A 12090-nucleotide genomic window follows, 5' to 3' on the forward strand; every position below is an offset into this window, starting at 1 on the left:
CCGAGTCCAGACCATGGCCTCTATTGCTTCACTACACAAATGGCAACTCACACAGGCTCAATATTGGGCTGCTGTGCAGGATGACTGGCTAATGCCTTTTTCTTTTCTTTTCTTTTTTTTTTTTTTTGAGATGGAGTCTCGCTCTGTCCCCAGGCTGGGGTACAGTGGTGCAATCTTGGCTCATTGCAACCTCCGTCTCCCAGGTTCAAGCGATGCTCCTGCCTCAGCCTCCTGAGTAGCTGGAACTACAGGCGCTTGCCACCACGCCCAGCTAAGTTTTGTATATTTAGCAGAGATGGGGTTTCACGATGTTGGCCAGGATGGTCTGGGTTTTCTGACCTCGTGATCCACCCATCTCGGCTTCCCGAAGTGCTGGGATCACAGTCGTGAGCCAGCCACCGCGCCTGTTCAAGGCTAATGCCTTTTTCATGTGGTTGTCAAGGTTTTAATTAATTTCCTTCCACATTCATTTATTTGACCTCTTAAAGCTGCCTTTCTGCAAGTGAAACATTTTTCAAGAAGTGAGCCAGGATCATTAGGAAGACAGACAATGAGGTACATGCTAGGAGTGGGGCTCCCCATTTGCAGGGCGATCTCCCATCCACTGAGGCTGCTAAGTTCTTTAGTGGGGTGAGGGCAGTGGCCCTGTGTGCTTACCTGGAAGCTTATGGTACTAATCACCCCACCGGAGGGCCTGTCTATAGGCAGGAAACTGCTCACAGATGTCTCCCTTCCCCCAACCAAGACCTGATTTTTACATGCCTGAAATATAAAGGACCACTCCCCTCTGTTAGATGAAGATAAATTTGCTTTTAAGAGAAAAATTTTGTGACCACTTCGCTCTCTAGCGGTCAACTAGGTAAAGGAGCTAACAGTTCTACCTCGCTTTACAAACTGAGGTGTGAACCTCAGTTTTTGAGGTAGTTTCAAAAACCTTCAGTGAGCACCAGCTATGTATAGGCACAATGCTAAATACCAGAGATATGAAGGTGAATAAGAGATCACCACAAATCAAATGTTTGTAGATTGCATCATATTGTAAATGTATGGGGATCACAGAATTTGAGAGATCGAGGGGAAGTTAGAGATGATCTGGCTTGTATCTTTTTTTTTTTTAGTTGAAAAACTGTGACCCAGAGACATGAAACAATTTGCTAAAGATCACATGGCTGGTTAGGAACAGGGGAAAAAGGAATGCTGATGAAATTAAGTAGAATGTCACCCTCTAATTTTTATAACTTATTATTTTGAAATAATTTTAGGCTTACGAAAAAGAAATAGAGTTCTTCAGACCTTCACCCAGTTTCCTCTAATGTTAACATCTTACACAACCATGGATTTACCAAAACTAACACTGATGCAAAATTATTATTATTTATGTATTTTTGAGACAGCCTTGCTCTGTTGCCCAGGCTGGAGTGCAGTGATGCAATCTTGGCTCACTGCAACCTCCGCCTTTCGAGTGATTCTCCAGCCTCAGCTTCCTGAGGAGCTGGGATTGCAGGTGCATACCACCATACCCAGCTAAGTTTTGTATTTTTTTTTTTTTTTTTTTTTGAGACGGAGTTTCGCTCTTGTTACCCAGGCTGGAGTGCAATGGCGCAATCTCGGCTCACCGCAACCTCCGCCTCCTGGGTTCAGGCAATTCTCCTGCCTCAGCCTCCCAAGTAGCCGGGACTACAGGCAAGCGCCACCATGCCCAGCTAATTTTTTGTATTTTTAGTAGAGACGGGGTTTCACCATGTTGACCAGGATGGTCTCGATCTCTTGACCTTGTGATCCACCCGCCTCAGCCTCCCAAAGCGCTGGGATTACAGGCGTGAGCCACCACGCCCGGCCAGTTTTGTATTTTTAATGGAGATGGGGTTTCACTATATTGGCCAGGTTGGTCTCGAACTCCTGACCTCAAGTGATCTGTCCATATTTTACGAGTTCTCTCTTTCTTTCTTGAGACAGAGTCTGACTCTGTTGCCTGGGTTGGAGTGCAGTGGCAAGATCTTAGCTCACTGCAACTTCCCACTCCTGGTTCAAGTGATTCTCCTACCTCAGCCTCCCGAGTAGCTGGGACTACAGGTGCATGCCACCATGCTTGGCTAATTTTTTGTATTTTTAGTGAGACAGGGTTTTGCCATGTTGCCCAGGCTGGAGATATCACCAGTTTTCCTTTGTCCTTTTTTCTGTTCTAGAATCCAGTCCAAGATACCACATTGCATTTAGAACCTTCAGTTTTTAACTTTGGATTTTATTATACTTGAACTTCCTTAAAAGAGTAATGAATTACTGACAGTCAGCTGTTGTACAAAATCGGCATCACAAACCTCTTTGCCTTTTGGATCATGCCTGCTTTCTGAGCAGGTTGTTTTCCCAGGTGATTTTGAGGACACCCCACCTGCAGCTTTTCAGATGTGTCCAAGCTGGGGACAGTCCCAGCCTATTTGACTGACCTGGACACAAAGGCTGTCAGGGCTGGCAGTGGTGCACCTGGAATCTTCTGCCACTCTTGCATCTTAGATCCTGAGTTTCATTTGCATTTTTGTTGGTTATAGAGCATTCTTTGCTCTTGGTTGCCTGGTTTATCCAGTGAAGGACTTTGGGCCAGAAGGATACAAATTCAAACATCAGCTTTCCCACCTAATGAGGGGAGCTCAGTTCTGAGATTCAGTTCCTCCTTTGCAAGATGGGGACAATAATGGCCACCTTGCAGAGTTGTTGAGGGGAGTAAATGTACCCAGGAATTAGCATAGCACCTCGAGTGCAGGAGGAGCAGAATGAATAAGTGAATGGCAGGCATGAAGGGAGACCCGGCTAGGTGGGTACAATGGAAGGTCCTTTCCTTTTCTTTTTAGAGATGGGTCTTGTTCTGTTTCCCAGGTTGGAGTGCAGTGGTATGAACGTGGATCACTACATCCTGGACCTCCTGGGCTCCAGCAGTTCTCCCGCCTCAGCCTCCCAAGTAGCTGCAGTTACAGGTACGTATCACCATGCCTGGCTAATTTTTAAATTTTTTGTAGAGATGGGGTCTCAGTATGTTGCCTAGGCTCAATGGAAGGTCTTGAATGCCAGGCAAGAGACTGTCTGCACTTTCTGGGGCACGGGCAGGCACTGCAGGAGTTTGAGAAGCAGGAGTGATGGGATCAGCGCTGCACTTTAGACAGTCAACTGTGGAGTATTCTGGAAGAGGCAGAACCGTAGGAAATGGGGGGCGGGCACCAGGAATCTTGGAGGAGGCTGTCGTGCTAGTGCCCGTTGTGATGAGCTGAGCTGGGCCTGTGCTAGAAAGATAGGACAGTGTGAGACTGTGAAGAGGTCCCACCCACCAACTGCCATGGAAATAAACAAGACGCAGGGGCTGGGGAAGTTGGGACTCCAAGATGCATGAATTCTGGGTCCCAGTGAAAAGGTGAACATGTCATGAACAGAGACAAGAGAAATCAGGATAAAGAGATAATTCGTGGGAGAAAAAAAAATGCATTCGGTTCTATTCATGTTGCCTTTGAGATGCTGATAGGATATCCAAGCAGAGACACGTGGAAGTCATGATTGCAGTGCCAGAGCCCAGGAGAGGCCAGAGCTGGCCATAAGGTCATGACCGGAGGTCACTGCTGAACCATGAGGGAGCATGGGGTCACCAACAAGGACGAGAACATAGAGGAGGCCAGAACTGGGGCAAAGACTCGCTTACGCCCAACGGTTCAGAGAGGGGCTAGAGACAGAGGCGGAGACCTTGGAAGTGCTGGCTTGCAAGGGTTGCCATAACTAAGTACTGTAGACTGGCAGCTTAAACAACAGAAATTCATTTCCCCAGTTTTAGAAGCTAGAAGTCCCAGATGAAGGTGTGGGCAGGGCTGGATTCTCTTGAGGCCTCTCTCCTTGGTTCACAGATGGCTGTCTTCTCCCTGTGTCCTCACAGGCTCGTCCCCCTGTGCAGGTCTGTGTCTAATCTCCTCTCCTTATAAGGACACCAGTCGTAATAGATTAGGGCCCACCCTGGTGACCTCCTTTTACCTTAATGACTACTTTAAAGCCCCTGTCTCCTGATGCAGATCCATTCTGAGGTACTGGGGGTTAGAACTTCAACAATAGAATTTGAGGGGTCACAGTTCAGCCCATAAACACAGAAGCAGAATAGTGAATTTAAAAAAAAACCAAGGGAAGAGTTTCATAAAGGCCAGGGGCTGGCCACGTGCTGTTTGTTCGTAGACACACCCTTCCCTCCTGCCGTGTTTCTCTCCCCTCTGGTCCACAAGGAGGCTCCTGGAGGCTCTTCTGCCGCTGGTCCTCTAGTGAGGTTTGGCTGTGGGGCACTAGGCTGGAGGTGTGGAGCAGCCACGGTATTCTTCCACCTTCTTCCTCTGCCGATGTCTCCAGCAGCAGTTGTTCCTCTGTGGCTCCGTCTCCCACGACACTGATCTGTGGGTTCCAGCTTCCACCAGGGGACCCTGGATCCCGGTTGATAGTAACTTGACCTGTGCTAGGTGCCCTCAGCCCTGCAGAGGGTCGGGGCCATCTGTTCTTTCTGTTCCCTGGGTAACCTCATTGTCCCTTGTCTGGTGTTTTATTTTATTTAAAAAAAAAAAAAAGAAAGAAAAGAAAGAGAGAAAGAAAGAAAAAAAGAATTAAAAAGAATGAAGGAGAGGAAGAAAGAGGAAGAGGAAGAGGGAGAGAGAACAGGGGTGTTGATTTATTGCCTGGGCTAGAATGCAGTCTAAAAATGGGTATGAGACATGAAAAAAAAATGAGGGAAGAAAAAAACAAGCAGCCAACCAATATTTCATTTAAACCTGTAAATAGGTGTGATGTGGTACTGATAAGAGGGTATATTTTGTGTGTTTAAAGTGGAGAGTTCTATAAATGTTAATTCAGTTTACTTGTTCCGGATCTGAGTTCAAATCCTGGATATTATTGTTAATTTTCTGTCTCATTGATCTGTCTAATATTGATGTTGAAGTCTCCCACTATTATTGTGTGGGAGTCTAAGTCTTTTTATAAGTCTTATATATCTGGGTATTCCTGTATTGGATGCGTATATATTTAGGATCTTTAGCTCTTCTTGTTGCATTGATCCTTTTATCATTATGTAATATCCTTCTTTGCTTCTTTTGATCTTTGTTGCTTTAAAGTCTATTTTATCAGAGGCAAAAATTGCAACTCCTGCTTTTTATTTATTTATTTTTACTCTCCATTTGGTTGGTAAATCTTTCTCCATCCCTTTGAGTCTTTGTGTATCCTTGCATGTGAGATGGGTCTGGATGCAGCATACCAATGGGTTTGGCTGTGTCTTTTGATTAGGGGATTTAGTCGAGCTTAATACTGCCATTTAATGTTAGCTGGCTGTTTTGCCCATTAGTTGATGTAAATTCTTGATTATGCTGATGCTTATTACTTTTTGATATTTTTTAGAAAGGCTGATACTGGTTGTTCCTTTCTATGTGTAGTGGTTCTTTCAGAAGCTCTTGTAAAGCAGGCCTGGTGGTGATGAAATCTCTGAGTGCTTGCTTGTTCACAAAAGATTTTATTTTTCCTTCCCTTATGAAACTTAGTTTGGCTGGATGTAAAATTCTTTACATCAACATCTTTTCTTTAAAGATGTTGAATATTGGCCCCCACTCTCTTCTGGCTTGTAGGGTTTCTGCTGAGAGATCTGCTGTGAGTCTGATAGGCTTCCCTTTATGGGTAACCTGACCTTTCTCTCTGGCTGCCCTCAGTATTTTCTCCTTCATTTCAACCCTGGTGAATCTGATGATTATGTGCCTTGAGGTTGGTCTTCTTGAGGAATATCTTTGTGGTGTTCTCTGTATTACCTGGAGTTGAATATTGTCCTGCCTTGCTAGGTTGGGAAAGTTTTCCTGAATAATATCCTGAAGAGTATTTTCCAGCTTGGATTGATTCTCTTCGTCACATTCAGGTACGCCTATCAAACGTATCTTTTCACATAGTCGCATATTTCTTGGAGACTTTGCTCGTTCCTATTTATCCTTTTTTCTGTAATCTTGTCTTCTTGTTTTATTTCATTAAGTTGGTCTTCGACCTCTGATATCTTTTCTTCTGCTTGATCAATTCGGCTGTTAAAACGTGTGCATACTTTGCGAAGTTCTCGTGTTGTGTTTTTCAGCTCCATTAACTCACTTATATTCCTCTCTAAATTGTGTATTCTTGTTAACATTTCATCAAACCTTTTTTCAAAGTTTTTAGTTTCTTTGCATTGGTTTAGAACAAGTTCTTTTAATTCCCAGAAGTTTCTTATCATCCACATTTTGAAGCCTGCTTCTGTTAATGGAACACAGTCTTTCTCCATCAGGCCTTGTTCCGTTGCTGATGAGGAACTATGATCCCCTGTAGAGGGAGAGGCGTTCTGATTTTGGGTATTCTCAGCCTTTTTAGGCTGGTTTCTTCCCTTCTTTATAGATTTATCCATCTGTGGTCTTTATAATTACCGTCTTTATAATTGGGTTTCTGAATGGACGTCCAACTTGTTGATTCCCAGCACTAAAATCTGAGCAACCCACTGCGCCGGCCAAAACAGCGGCGTTAAGATTGATGGTGCTTTTCTGACTCTGCACCGAGAACTGCCACACCAAGGCAGCGGCAAAACTGCCTCGCTGGCCGCAAGAGTCGTGCTGGCGACCCGTGGGGCTCCTCCACTGGGAATCTCGTGGTGCATGAGCAACAAAAATTCCTCTGAAAGTGTGGCGTCCTCTCGTTCTCTGCGCTTTCAGTGGGAGCTACAATCCCGAGCTGCTAGTGATCAGCCATCTTGGATCTCTCTCCTGGTGTTTTATTTTTACTTATTTTTTTCAGATGGAGTTTTGCTCTTGTTGCCCTGGCTGGAATGCAATGGTGCAATCTTGGCTCACTGTACCTCTGCCTCTGGGGTTCAAGCGATTCTCCTGCCTCAGCCTCTCGAGTTCAAGTGATTCTCCTGCCTCAGCCTCCAGAGTAGCTGGGATTACAGGTGCCTGCCACCACACGTGGCTGATTTTTTGTATTTTTTAGTAGAGACAGGGTTTCACGATGTTGGCCAGCTGGTCTCAAACTCCTGACTTCAGGTGATACACCCGCCTCAGCCTCCCAAAGTGCTGCTGGGATTCCAGGGGTGAGCCACTGCGCCCTCCCTTGTCTGGTGTTTCAGCACCTTTGTCATGTTGTAGCCAATTTTCTGTATTAAATCCCCTCTGTTTGAATATCTAGTAGTTTTAGTTGACTGGTAGAAACAGCGTGGTCAGGAATACCAGGTACTGCAGAAAGATGGAAGGGATGGAAATGGAAAATGGTCAGATGTTTGAGCAATGAGGGTAGAGGCCAGAATTCCAGGGCTTGAGAAGGGGATTTCTGCCAAACTGATGGGTATATACAAATTCTCACGAAGGTCTTAATTTGGGCCTACTTTTGAGACGGAGTGCTTTTTCGTGTTTATCAGGCAGCTGGGTATAGTCTGTTTTTGAAGTGCTTTTTCATCTTTAGGTGTCCTCCTTTTTTGGTTTTCTGACTTTTCTTCATTGATTTGGAGTTCTTTATATATTCTAGATATGAATCCTTTATCAGTTATGTGTGTTACAAATACCTATTCTCATTCCAGAGCTGCTAAAAAAAAAAAGACAGAATCTCGCTCAGTCACCCAGGCTGCAGAGCAGTGGTGCGATTACAGCTCACTGAAGCCTCGACCTCCTCGACCTCCTACTTCAGCCTCCTGAGAAGCTGTCACCACAGGCATGCACCACCATGCTCCACTAATTAAAAAAAAATGTTTTTGTTAGGGTGCGGTGGCTCATGCCTATACTCCCAGCACTTTGGGGGTCTGAGTGGGAGGATTACAAGGTCAAGAGATTGAGACCATCCGGGCCAACATGGTGAAACCCCATCTCTACTAGCCTGACCAACATGTAGAAACCCCTTCTCTACTAAAAATACAAAAAATTAGCTGGGCACAGTGGCACCTGCCTGTAATCCCAGCTATTCGGGAGGCTGAGGTAGGAGAATCGCTTACACCTGGGAGGCAGAGGTTGTGGTGAGCCGAGATTGCGCCACTGCACTTCAGCCTGGGCAAAAAGAGTGAAACTCCATCTCAAAAAAAAAAAAAAAAAAAAAAAAAAAAACCCTAGAAACCCTATCTCTACTAAAAAAAAAAAAAAAAAATAGAAAAATTAGCTGGGTGTGACGGTGTGCACCTGTAGTTCCAGCTACTTGAGAGGCTGAGGCAGGAGATCGCTTGAACCTGGGAGGTGGAGGTTGCGGTGAGCTGAGATCACACCACTGCACTCCAGCCTGATGGCAGAGCGAGACTCCATCTCAAAAAAAAAAAAAAAAAAAGTTAAAAAGTGTTTTTTGTAGAGATGGGATCTCCCTATGTTGCCCAGGCTGGTCATGAACTCCTGGACTCAAGTGATCCTCCGACTTCAGCCTCCCAAAATGTTGGGATTACAGGCATGAGCCACTGTGCCTGGCCCCAAATCCTTCTTAAATTAAATTTCCTTTTTATACATTTCAGTTGCTTGATTATGTAATTCTTATCAATCTAGTAGATTCAGTACATGAATATGGCAGACTTAATAATATTTTCTTAGATGTTTCAATACTGTTCACAAACTCAGTAAGATTTCAATCCAGAGGTACGCATTTCAAATTACTTATAAGAATGTCTTTAAAACAGCCACATTCTCTAACACATTTCAAGTATATGTAAGACCCAAAATATGCATAGATTCCTTATTAATCCAGAAATATAAACCTGTGGCTTTGCTTCTTTCAAGGCTTTCTTTTTTTTTTTTTTTTTTTTTTTTTAGATGGGGTCTTTCTCTGTTGCCTATGCTTGAGTGCAGTGGTGCTATCTTGGCTCACTGCAACCTCCGCCTCCCTGGTTTCAAGTGATTCTCCTGCCTCAGCCTCCCAAGTAGCTGGGACTACAGGTGTGTGCCACTGCACCCAGTGAATGTTCGTGTTTTTGGTAGAGATGGGATTTCGCCATGTTGGCCAGGCTGGTCTTAAACTCTTGATTTCAGTTGATCTGCCTGCTTCAGTCTTCCAGAGAGGTAGGATTATAGGTTTGAGCCACTGCACCCAGCTGACTCTTTATAATTGGGTGTGTTTCAATTTGATACTCAAATCGTCCTGATTTGGCTAGTGGTGGAAGCACTTCTGGCTTGTCTCCTGCATCCTTCTGCCTGGCCCTATTCTTCTTTGAAGCTTCCCCTACTTCCTAGCCTAAGATGCTCCCGCTTATCCCGTATCTCCTGAACATGTGAATCAGCGATTTCTCCAAGGATTTCTAGTTCCTTGCAATGGGGAGAAGAACACCCTTTAAAGATTCTGAGCACTCAGTTGCATTTTGTGGTAAGGCTACTCTAAGGCCATCTCAGTGAACAGAGCAAGAAAAGGTAATTATTTTCCCCTTAAAGACATGAGTTCAAATGAATATTTCCAATAGTTCAAGATGTTCTAATTTAAATTCTTTTGGCTCTAAATTTTATCTACTTTTCTCTTTGATTAACAAAATAAAATTACTTTTTGCTTGATTATCAAATCAAGCAAAAAAAAACATATTAATGTAAGTATTAAAGTTACTGAAGAGAGATCAAGATTTTCTATATAGCTCCTTGGTTCTTAGAAAGTATCCCAGAATGGGCACAGTGGCCCATGCTTGTAATCCTGGTACTTTGGGAGGCAAGGCGGGTAGATTGCTTGAGCCCAGTTCGAGACCAGCCTGGCAACATGGCAAAATCCCATCTCTACAAAAAAATACAAAAATTAGCCAGGTGTGTGGCACGTGCCTGTAATCCCACAACTTTGGGAGGCTGAGGTTCGTGGATGGCTTGAGCTCAGGAGGTTGAGACCAGCCTGGGCAATATGGTGAAACCTCATCTCTACAAAAAATACAGAAATTAGCCAGGTGTGGTGGCTCATGCCTGTAATCCCAACACTCTGGGAAACTGAGGAGGGAGGATTGCTTGAGCCCAGGAGGTCGAGGCTGCAGTGAGCTGGGATTGTACCACTTTCCTCCAGCCTGGGTGACATAGCAAGACTCTACTCAAAAACAAACAAAAACAAGCTATTCTTCTCAGCTCTGGCCATTTGACTGATGGGAATTCTGAATGCTCTCCAAGTTCCAACAGGTACTGAGTTAACATCAGTGTAATAGGCTTTCCCTGGGGAAGTTCTGTCATGTATTTAATGGGGGATTGGATAGTAAACACTCTACTCTCCCTTGTCCTAAAACTATTATTTCCAGGGCATGCCTTCTGAAGGACAAGAAACTAGACACTTTTTGAGTCTGTGGAGACTTTCCCCATAGAAAGCCAGTCATGTTGATGGGTTACAGAGGGGTCTTCAGTGGCTAGCTGGTTCGCTCTTCTTCCTTTCTGCAGTGTTCTTATAAATGACAAAGTCTTGCTTCTAAATCCCTAGTCTGGCCAGGCGTGGTGGCTCACACCTGTAATCCCAGCATTTTGGGAGGCCAAGGTGGGCGGATCACCTGAGGTTAGAAGTTTGAGACCAGCCTGGCCAAGATGGTGAAACCCCATCTCTACTAAAAATACAAAAATTAGCTGGTGGCATGTGCTTGTAATCCCAGCTACTCAGGAGACTGAGGCAGGAGAATCCAATGAACCTGGAACCCGGGAGGCGGAGGTAGCCATGAGCTAAGATTGCGCCACTGCACTCCAGCCTGGGCAACAGAGTGAGACTTCATCTTAAAAAAAAAAAAAAATCTGGCTGGGCACGGTGGCTCATGCCTGTAATCCCAGCACTTTGAGAGGCCAAGGCGGGTTGGTCACCTGAGGTCAGGAGTTCAAGACCAGCCTGGCCAACATGGTGAAACCCCATCTCTAAAAAAAAAAATAAAGTCCTTAGTCTGTGGTCTTACTTTCCACATCATTTTGGACATGTCTAATTAGAGTCTAGAGTAGCCCAAACCCAGCGAATGACAGAGGCAGGCGTTAGCAGTGCTTCTCTAACTTTAATGTGTTTGTGAGTCTCCTGGGATTTTGTTAAAATGTGCTGATTTGGGGTTGGGTGGGGCCCAGGATTCCGCGTTTCCAGTGAGCCTCCAAAGGATGCTGCTGCCGCACTAAAGACCACACTTGGAGCAGTGAGGGACTCCAGGATGAGGATCAGGTACACACACATTAACATCCCTTGATGGATTACTTTTGCATCCTTCCCCTCTTCCTTTGCTATATGGGGATGATGAAGCTCAACTCTATCCTTGACCTTTGAAAAATGTAATCATTTTAGGGTAGAGTCATAAGCAGAGCTTGTTGTGTGACTGTTTAACTCATCTCACCCTGCCCTTGGGATCTTCCTCCCTCTATTCCTTTGCCAGTTGTGACTGTTATCAGTACTCTTCAGTGCAAGGGTCAGCTCATGTTCAACCACGGTGGTCCCCATGCTTTTAACCTGGAATTGGTATACAGGATTGACCCCAAAATGTGATTTTCCCATGATGTATTCTGAGACCATATCTGGAAACACCTAAGGGAAAACATGGAAAGTTCCTATTGGCCAGGTAGAGTTACGGTACCTGTGGGAAGGTGTGGTCTCAAAACCCTTAGGGAATTTGGAAGAACTGGAGATGCTGGTGACCTTCAGATAGAAGAGATGACCTCTCCATACCTGGTGGGGGTGGGAGTGGTTCTTACAGCCATAATTCAGCAAACTTCAAGAAGGCTATCTGAAAGGTTGTTCAGTGAAACATTTAGGATTTATCACTGTTGAGGACTTTTCATTTTCAAATTCATGGCTTGCAGCCCTGTGTTATCCTGGAGTGGCAGCCTCGCCCCTTCTCAGAGGGATCTGCACGTCCTTCTCCAGTGACACAGTTTTAAGGTCTTTTTACCATGCAGGAACCCACTTCCCAGCTGCCACTGTCCTGTAGAGAAGTGTAGGATATGGCTTTAGTCTTGTTCATCACTTACTATTTTCTTCTATTTCTGGTCCACAGAGATGCTTGCTTTTTTTTTTTGAGTTTCGCCCTTGTTGCCTAGGCTGGAGTGTAAATCTCGGCCCAAGTAGCTGGGACTACAGGAATTCACCACCACACCCGGCTAATTTTTTGTATTTTTAGTAGAGATAGGGTTTCTCCATGTTGGTCAGGCTGGT

The 12090-nt window shown here is 44.9% G+C and overlaps 1 protein-coding gene across 4 annotated transcripts in view; it reads left to right on the top strand.

Annotated features, from left to right (window-relative positions):
- The window catches only part of HLCS (holocarboxylase synthetase), a 215057-nt gene that overhangs the window by 14500 nt on the left and 188467 nt on the right, over nucleotides 1-12090 (top strand). Inside the window, exon 1 of one of the 4 annotated variants that reach the window (XM_032276922.1) lies at nucleotides 10789-11106. The exons of 2 other annotated variants lie outside the window; for them this stretch is intronic. The gene's annotated coding sequence lies outside the window, so the exon portion shown is untranslated. Of the gene's footprint in view, nucleotides 1-10788; nucleotides 11107-12090 lie in introns of those variants that run through there. One more of the 4 variants, XM_032276918.1, reaches the window with a different exon arrangement.

This window comes from Sapajus apella, unplaced genomic scaffold (assembly GCF_009761245.1).
Source record: "Sapajus apella isolate SASKATOON/1434 unplaced genomic scaffold, GSC_monkey_1.0 scaffold8, whole genome shotgun sequence".
Taxonomy (NCBI): domain Eukaryota; kingdom Metazoa; phylum Chordata; class Mammalia; order Primates; family Cebidae; genus Sapajus; species Sapajus apella.